This window comes from Mustelus asterias, unplaced genomic scaffold, assembly GCF_964213995.1.
Source record: "Mustelus asterias unplaced genomic scaffold, sMusAst1.hap1.1 HAP1_SCAFFOLD_152, whole genome shotgun sequence".
Taxonomy (NCBI): Eukaryota; Metazoa; Chordata; class Chondrichthyes; order Carcharhiniformes; family Triakidae; genus Mustelus; species Mustelus asterias.
The window spans coordinates 902189-911767 of record NW_027590173.1 but is presented as its reverse complement, the minus strand read 5'-3'; the positions used below and the strand labels follow the sequence as shown (position 1 = coordinate 911767).

General features: G+C 44.5%; 2 non-coding genes across 2 annotated transcripts; one reads left to right on the top strand and one right to left on the bottom strand.

Annotated features, from left to right (window-relative positions):
* Positions 1-5470: 5470 nt before the first annotated feature.
* trnap-ugg (transfer RNA proline (anticodon UGG)) lies at positions 5471-5555 on the top strand. Its single transcript is given in 2 exon segments — positions 5471-5506; positions 5520-5555. It is a non-coding gene; the product is annotated as a tRNA-Pro (tRNA).
* A 3820-nt stretch (positions 5556-9375) lies between these two features.
* On the bottom strand, positions 9376-9467 carry trnar-ucg (transfer RNA arginine (anticodon UCG)). Its single transcript is given in 2 exon segments — positions 9376-9411; positions 9431-9467. It is a non-coding gene; the product is annotated as a tRNA-Arg (tRNA).
* Between the last annotated feature and the right edge of the window lie 112 nt (positions 9468-9579).

Here is a 9579-nt window from a genome sequence, read left to right as displayed (position 1 = left end):
AGATGAGAAGAAATTTTAAAAGACTCGCTCGGAAAACGGAAGGGATTCTTGGTTTCATAAGTGAATACACTTTGTATGCATAGAATCTCTGCATTGCAGAAGGAAGCCAGTTGGCCCATCGAGTCTGCACCGACTCTCTGAAACAGCATCTTTCGCGCAATTTTACCATCGCTAATCCCCCGAACCTCCACATCCTGGGACACTAAGGGGCAATTTAGCATAGCCCATGCACCTAAGCAGCACGTCTTTGGACTGTGGGAGGAAACCGGAACACCCAGAGGAAACCCGCGCAGACACAAGGAGAACGTGCAAACTCCACACAGATATGCACACTCTCTTACACAATATTCACACCTACACATTCACAGGACAAAACTTTCACCAAATGTAAGGTCCCAGACGGAATTTCCCCTCCTTTTAGCCTTTGCTCCGGATTACAGGGGGTTAGTTATAGTTCTTCACCTCAGTAACACTCTGAGGCCCGCTTCCCGCAGATTGCCTTTGAATTCATTCATGGAATGTGAGCGTCGCTGTCTGGGTCAGCATTTATTGCCCATCCATAATTGCCCTTGGGAAGGTGGTGGTGAGCTGCCTTCTGGAACCGCTGGAGTCCATATGGTGCAGGACCACATCTGTTCACCAGGTTCCGCGTCAAGAGCCAATCATATCTGTTTTTTTTCAGTTATTATAGTGATTACAGATGTCATTGCGTTTCTTTCGGGTGAAAATACAAATTATCTGCTCTCGGAATCTCTGGATTTCCTGTTTTATTTGTTTCTCCTGCACTGACAGATAACAGTAAATCACACCCTCAACAACCAATGACAGCCAGTTAAATAATCATCCCACAGTCGCTGATAATGGAGTTTCTGACAGTGACAGACAGTTTCTGACCACCCTCCGATTGGGCCTGGAGGAAACCAGATTCACTGTCAGAGCTGAACTTTCTGCAAATTAACAGATGCAGTGAAAAGAACACAGAAAAATAACATCGTCGCTGGAGGAGGCCATTCGGCCCTTCGAGCCTGCTCCACCTTTCATGATGATCATGGCTCATCATCCAACTGGTCCCACATTGTATCCACGTATCCTTGCCTCCAGTTTGCCTCAAGTGCTATATCTAACTGCTTTGAAAACATTCAATGTTTTGGCCTCAGAAATATTGTCACCATCCGTGTGTGTCCAAGGTAAAATCCAGTTTAAAGTTGCTGTCAGTGGAAACTTTGTTTTAATCAAAGAACATGCCTCAAAGCTAATCAATGAGTTCTCAGTCTGAAGCAACAGTAAACAGGTGGCAGCCGTCCTAAAAAACGAGACAAGCCAAGTTGAGTTTATAAACTGTGCAATGGACACACCTGGAGCTTGATGAAATCAGCAACTAAGGTAGTTCCGTAATTATAACTGATGAAAATAAGAGTTGTTTAAGCAAAGTGAGTGATGGTGGTATAGTGGTAAGTCCGGCTCCTTTTTCTAAAGAGTTGACCCGGGTTCGATTCCCAACCATCGATTTAGTAATTTATTTAGAACCTTATCCGCGGCATCTTGTGTTTTAAACCGAGTGGACAGAAACAGGGCGAACGCAACATTTGACAGTCATGAAATAAAATGGAGATTTCTCTTTTTCAGTTTTTATTCGGACGTAATTCGTTTCTGATGAAAAATTATTGAAATAGAAAAACAAGTCTCTGACCTAAGAAATGAGTTCTCAGTCAGAGACAAAGATACAAAGGACAGGAACAAATTGTACCTCACACACTGTGCTCTGCACAATCCTAGTGCCAGATTAAGTTAATTTGAACGTTACTGAGGAGGAATCCAACAGGGTTTCCCCACGCAGGTTCGAACCTTGCTCGCAGAGACTATGTTTGGGAGTGTTTGCTTCGGCTGCTTCACAGAGCCACAAATCCCAGTGAATGTTTGGTATGAAGGTTTTGGATCTCCATCATGCTTTCAGCTGCATGTTTCCGGGCCGGGTGCAGCTGGGTGAACTAGGAAATGACACTTTAGTATCCCCGGGTTGGCATGTACAAGCTAGGCCGAATAAGTTCCTTGTATGGCTGTTACCTTTCTTTTGCTCTTCCTGTGGTTCCATGAGGAAAATCATAGCATGAACAAAATTTTTTAAAAATCAGCATCAGGGGCACAAGGGCAAAACAAGGTATCAAATCAGAGGAAGATTCTTATGCAATGACACATTTCATCAGAATATATTGAATGAGTGAGAATTTCAAAATGCTGCTTAGATGATCTGACATCGTGTTCATTCAAACACATTGCAACAAGCTGGTCATTACTGGGCGTTTTGTATTCCTGATTATTACAGTTTGGGAACGGAAGGAGCAGGTTCACATCTACACATTGTCATGCCAATCTATGTCTCATATTGAGAGCTCCCACGACAGGCTTTCCTCTCCTCTCGCTCTGTGCTGTGGATTCTCCGGGATTAGTTGGAGTTTCCCTGTTCAGTAACTGTTAAAGTCTCTGAGGCCAGTAATGCTCACAGTGTCTGTTCCCGAGATTCAGGGGGCTGACTCCAATCAGAGCTGTGCCGAGGTTAACCCAGAACTGGTTGAAATGGTGATCTTGTTCACAAGCTGAATTCTATTTGATCAGGTGAAGATACGGATTGTGTGCACTCAGTTACTAAGCAACAACATCCCACCTTTATATAGAGTTAATGAAAGGGGTTCGAGTGATAGACAGAGACAGAGTGAGTTCGAGCAGTGAGGCACCGACGGCCAGGCAATGTCGCAGTGACTGAAATCTTTGTAAATTCCGGCTTTGTGCAGAAAGATTCTCTTGGAGAAACAGAAATTGCAGTCTCAGCTCTCACTGATATTGTAGCAGCACGGTAGCAAAGTGGTTAGCACTGCTGCTTCATAGCTCCAGGGTCCCGGGTTCGATTCCCGGCTCGGGTCACTGTCTGTGTGGAGTTTGCACATTCTCCTCGTGTCTGCGTGGGTTTCCTCCGGGTGCTCCGGTTTCCTCCCACAGTCCAAAGATGTGCGGGTTAGGTTGATTGGCCAGGTTAAAAATTGCCCCTTAGAGTCCTGGGATGCGTAGGTTAGAGGGATTAGTGGGTAAAATATGTGGGGGTAGGGCCTGGGTGGGATTGTGGTCGGTGCAGACTCGATGGGCCGAATGGCCTCCTTCTGCACTGTAGGGTTTCTATGATTCAGAGACACATTATTAATTCCACACTCAGGAACAATGCTGCATTTTGACAGAAGAGATGGGGCGATTTTAGGAAGTGTGTCAGGGTCCTTGGGAGGGTGCCAATGAGATTTACTGAAATGGACAGGGCGATGAGGGATTTGAGCTGCAAGATTTGTTTGGAGAATACATCGTTCCTCTCGTTGAAGTAAACTGAATTAAGTGCGGCTCTGAGAGATGCGTAAAAGTGTATAACATATTGAACTAAGATGTGGAGATGCCGGCGTCAGTATTGAGTGCTGAGGCTGTTGCAGCAATGCCGTCGTCGTGGGGGATGCTGGTGTAGAGTGCCGAGACGTCCGTTGTGACGAGGAGTATTCCTGATTCAACTGTTCCATGGGTGCTGAGCTTCTGTAAGAAGTTCGTGGTGTCGCTTCAGAAGCTGGCGGTTCCTTTTCGATGGATTTCAGGGTGCCTTCGACTTAGCCAGAGAGGTTCTCACACAGAATCCTAGTGCCTAATATTGAACTAAAGTACTCAGGCGGAAATCGTTGCAGTAACTGCGAGCAGAAAGTTTTGGGAACACTGAAGATTTAAAAAAGTATAGGAGGCATAGGGTCATCGCACTTCAGAAGGAAGCATGCAGTCGATTGAGTCTGTACCGGCTCTCTGACAGAGCATCCCACTCTATCCCCAGGTAATTACCCCGATATTCCCCCTAACCCAAACATGCTGGGACATTATAGGACAATTTAGCATGGCCAATTCACCAAAGCTGCACATCTTTGAGGAAACCCATGAGGGCACTGAAAAAATGTGCGAATTCCACACATGTGGAGATTGCTGCTTTCTTGCATCTTTGTAGAAACTTGATGTCTGTTTCGATATGCGCGATGTTGTTGGAACCGGCTTGGAAACTCCACACAGACAGTGAATCACGGACAGAATTGAAACCGGGTCACTGGCCCTGTGAGGCAACAGTGAAAGTGGTTGTAGATAAGATAATTTTATTTATTTGTCAGAGTAGACTTACATTCACACTGCAATGAAGTTACTGTCAAAATCTCCTCGTCGCCAAATTCCGGCGACTGGAATTCATTACCACAGGTAGTAGTTGATGCCAAAATATTGAATGTATTCAAGAGGCGGCGAGATATAGCACTTGAGGCGAAAGGGATCAAAGGTTATGGGTAAAAAGCAGGATTAGGCTCTTTAGTTGGACAATCAGCCATGATCGGAATGAACGGTGGAGTAGGCTTGAAGGACCAAATGGTCTCCTGCTGCTCCAGTCTTCTATGAATCCCCCAAACCGAGAATCATACCACGAGACCAACGATCCGGTGACATGCAAGGAGCTGAGCCAATCAATATATGTTCCTCTCAAAGCAGACTCGCTGTCTTTGCAGACCTTGATAGAGGAATAGATAATGAAGAAAACACAGCAGATTCATAGGGAAACATGATCCTCTGTCTTAAACCCTGAGTATTCAACCAAATGTTCAATGTCGGAATTGGAGTTTCTCTCAGCGACATTGATTCAAATCATATCAGTTCACAGAAAGTGTGGAAGAACACAGCTAAGTGTGTTCAAATAGAGAGAAACAATGTAAGAAACGTTCCGTCGATTAATGATGAGAGTGGGTTTTGCACCCACCGGTGCAGAATACAATCGATAAACAGACCATCGCCAAAACCACTCGACATTTCGTCAACTTCTCAGAAACTTGCAAACCGTCTCCTTCCATTTGATTTTCTATCCATGAGGGGTTGGGGAGGAAGGTTCCCCCCACAATCGCTCCTGGATGTCCAGCCAGATGGAACATGTTTCAAATGTAGCTGCTGCAAACACAGGAAATTTCTATCCCATCAGGTCAGGGAATGTTAGGAATGGAGCGGTGTGAAACATTCCCAGACCATGTCCCACATGTTTCTCCTCAGCATGAAAACTCACCGCGGAAAGACTGAAACAGAGGCTCATTCAATCACATCATGATTCACATCACTCACACCTTAACCATGAGGCCACTGATGAAGTCAGGATGACTTCGAATATCTCCTAAAATGCCAACTGACTGGCAGAATGACATTACACACGGGACTGGCGAGTCACAACCATAGGCTGACTTGGCGAGTAGTGAAAATTGATATAACTGCTTCTGATCTTCACGAGAACTGGCAGTGAAATAGAACATTGTTCATTGACACCTCTGCTGCATTGTGAAAAAGTGGTTGATAAACAATTGCGTTGTGAAAAGATGGTTGATAAACTTTGGGATACATTGAAAAGTTGCTTTCATTGTGTTGGGCTCCAACGGGTGGCTCGTTGGTCTAGGGGTATGATTCTCGCTTTGGGCGTAGCGTTAAAATGCGAGAGGTCCCGGGTTCAAATCCCGGACGAACCCAGACAGGCGTTTTTTTAGAAGATAATTCCTTGCAATGAAGAGGGCGACAATGAGCGAAAGCCGAAGCAGTGCTGAGCTCCCGAGAACTCATTGCAGAGAAAATATCTCTGCAAAAGTCCGGAAGCAACCATACAGTCTGACAGAACTGGGAATCCCACGGTCTGATATTAATTTTTCCATATTTTACTTTCATTCCGGTGCTCCGAGTGAACCGTGAGTATTGGTGCATTTCAGCAATCCTGTTCAAGGCCAATTTACAACCAGGCGACAAACACATCAACAGAGGAAATAGGAGCAAAAGTAGACCATTCGGCCCCACAAGCCTGCCCCGCCATTCACTCAGATCATGGCTGATCTGTTTGTGTTTCGATTTCCACATTTCTATCTATCCCCGATAACCTTTGGTTCTGTTGCCAAACAAGAATCTATGTACCTCCGGCTTAAAAATATTCAATATCCCCGCCTCCACCGCCTTCTGAGGCAGAGTTGCAAAGTCGCTCAATGCTCCGAGAGAACAGAATTTGCCATCCGAAAAGAAGAAGCTCAGTTTTCTTTAAGTGCCTGTTGTTCTGGATTCACTCACAAGTAGAGACATCACTTCCACGTGCAACTTGTGAAGACCATTCAAGATCTGAGGTGCTTTGAGCAAGGTACCTCCCACTCGGAGTATCTCTGGTACAAAGACGCCCAGCCAGTCTGCGTAACCTTTCCTCTGATCAACCTCGTAAATCTTCTCTGCACTGTCGAACTATTCATGATATCAGACTGGTAATTCTCTTCTGGATCGTTTCCAACACATTCCCACCCTTCATTAAATATGGACACCAAAACTTCAGACAATATTCGAGATACTTCACTAATGACCTGTACAACTGAAGCATGACATTCTTTTCTCACACGCTGAAATTCTTGTAACAAATCAAATATTCCATTAACCTTTTTTATTCCTTGCTGAACATGCATACTAATTATTTGTGACTCGTGCACTCGAGCACCGAGATCCCTCTGCACCTTGGAAATCTGCAGCCGTTCTATATTTGAGTAATAATCTGATTTTGTTGTCTTCCTGCCAAAGTGAATAACTGCACATTATATTCCAGTTGCCAGGTTTCTGCCCATGTACAAAACCTGTCTGTAGCTATCTGCAAGCTCCTTACGCACTCTCCACAAATTACTTAACGACATATATTGTGTCTTCTTCAAGTTTTGCTGCCATGCTTTCATGATGTGGGCTGGGATAACTGAGCTTCTATATAAAAGCCAACTCCCAGACACAAAGGGCCGGATGATCTTTTCCTGTGCTGTAACTATTCTGTGTGTATGGGTGTGATAACCATTCTGTCGCACTTAGTGTGTGGTGCAGGATTTGAGTGTGGAATTCATTGTCTATCTGGCAATCTCTGTGGATGTATATGAGTGAATGATTCATTCTGTATAATCCTGTGTTTTGTTCATCCTGTGATTGGGGAATTACTAATTGTCTCCCAGTCTCTCAGACACTTTGTAGATCTGGAGTGATTCAATAAATAAGATACCTAAGTGAAATTGGGACCATTTTTTCGAATTCTTAAACTGCTCGACCCGATCCTCCACCCAACTATTTCATGTAACATTATCTGTTTGTATCTGAAATCCATTCTCCTTCCAACACTTATCCAGCTTTCCATTAAATGCAGCTGTGCTAATCGTCTCCAATCGTAGAATGCCGAAAGTACAGAAGGGAGGACATTTGGTGCATCGAGTGTGTACCGACTACAATCCCACCCAGGTCCTAGTTCAGTAACGCTCATTTACCCTGCTGATCCCGCTGACAATCGGGTCCATTTAGTATGGCCGATCAACCTAGCCCGCACATCTTTGGACTGTGGGAGGAAAGCCACACAGACATGGGGAGAGCGTGCAAACTGCACACAAACAGTGAACCGAGGCCGCAATTGAACGTAGGACCCTGGCGCTGTGAGGCAGGAGTGCTAACCACTGTGCCACTCAAAATTATTTCCAGTCTCTTCGCAAATTTCCCGTGTCATATCCTCCAGTACCTTTGGATGGTCAAACGAAATTTAAATCTGGTGATCGTTTCTTCTCGTGTTCTGCAGTGACATATTCACTGCAATGATTTCTCATGATCTCAAACCTGCTCCCGATTTAATAAACGATCGCTGGGCTTGTCCGGGTTTTAAACCCGGAAGCACTGGCATACTAATATTACCCTAACCAAATCATACCCCTCGACCAACGAGCCAAATGCCAATGCTCTGGACGATAGCAAATTGCAAATGCTGCCGACTCAATGATAATTTCATATTGATTTCTAAAGTGGATTTAATGATTAAATTACGAGGTCTATCCAATCACACCCCTTTATTAATTCTTCATATTGACCTATTCCTGGAACACCCTCACTTGATGTGAACGTCTTCCCTCTGTTGAGGTTCTGGGTTGCGGCCGGTAGATGTCAGCACACCCAGGAAGAGCGAAGCTCACAGACCAGAGAGGTATAAATAAACAAAAATTGTTCAGACTATCGGGAAGTTTTAACAATATTAATGTTGGACGTGGCTTTTTTATGTTAGTTATTTTGTAACAAGCAATTGTTATGGTTGTCTGTCTCTTGATTTGAGGATGACACCCAGTCAGGGCCGTGAATTACTGCCATGGGTCTTCAAATGAGTGAACAGGCCCATTCTCGGCCCATGGAGCTTTCTTCTCTGTTACTTTATTCTCTTCCGCCATTCTGCCTCATAAAAGCGTGCTGTAGATTGAGGGAAATGTTTTGGCCATTTTCAACGGTGATTAACAAACTCCTCCCAGTCACCAGCATGAATGCTGCCTCGCTTCAATCTGGAGGATGTCGGGGAAGCATTACTGATGGAATTTCTCTCACACTCTTCGGATTCGCTGATACGCTGGTCGCATGTACATCATTGTGCTAAAACCACCAACCATCAATGAGAGTGAGATACATTTTTATCTGCCCTTCTCTGGCCTCTTGTATCGAAATGAAATTTTTCAAAATCTTTCACTAATTTACAGCCCAGCATCAGACACCCCCCTCAGCCTTGTTATTGCAGGAGAAGAAGCATCCAGTTTCTCAATCCGTTACCAGGCCATTCTCTTTCTACATAATTATTCTACTTTTTTTTATGGGCTGTTGGTGTCGCCTGCTGGACCAGCATTTGTTGCCTTTCCCTCATTGTCCATCAACTGAGAGTGGCTTGTTCGGCCATTTCAGAGGGCAGGTAAGAGTCACCCTCATTGCTCTGGGTCTGCAGTCACATGGAGGGCAGACTTCTTTATCTAAAGTGCACTGGTGAACCAGATGAGGTTTTACAACAATCGGCGACAGTTTCAAGGCCGCTATCACTGATACGAGCTTTCAATTCCAGATTGATTTAATCAATGAATTAAATTTCACCAGTGGTGGGATTTACTCCGTCTTCCCAATGATTAGTGCACGCCTCTGGATTACCAGCCCAGTGATATAACCTTTCATCCCTGTAAACAGAAACAGTTCATTCAGCTCATTATTAAACCTCTTCCTGAGGATGTGAGAATTCCCTCCACAGAATTTGATTAAACCATTTGCTGCAAAGCCTGTTGCTCCATTCGGGAGCATCAATGATTTATTAAGATCTCAAAGGTAAGATTGATTTCTTGGGAGGAGAATAAAATAATGAGATTAGAAAATTGAGTGAAGAAAACAACAAGGAAGTGCATTCTCAGATAGCGCCCGGCAATGTTTGCAAGAAAATGCAGAGCTTTCAGCTGAAGAAGGACATTTCGTTTTTTTCCGGAACTTCGACCAGATTTCTGCATAAAACGACCGCGACAGGGCTCGAACCTGCAATTTTCTGATAGCATCATCACTACGATTGCCGAAGTCAGACGCCTTATCCATTAGGCCACGCGGTCAACAGATGCAATGTTGCACAGAATGTCAGTACCATGTGAATACCTACCGTGGTTATATTTATTGTCAGTCCTATTTTTGGATGCTTCGCTGATTCCCAGATGCCACAAATTG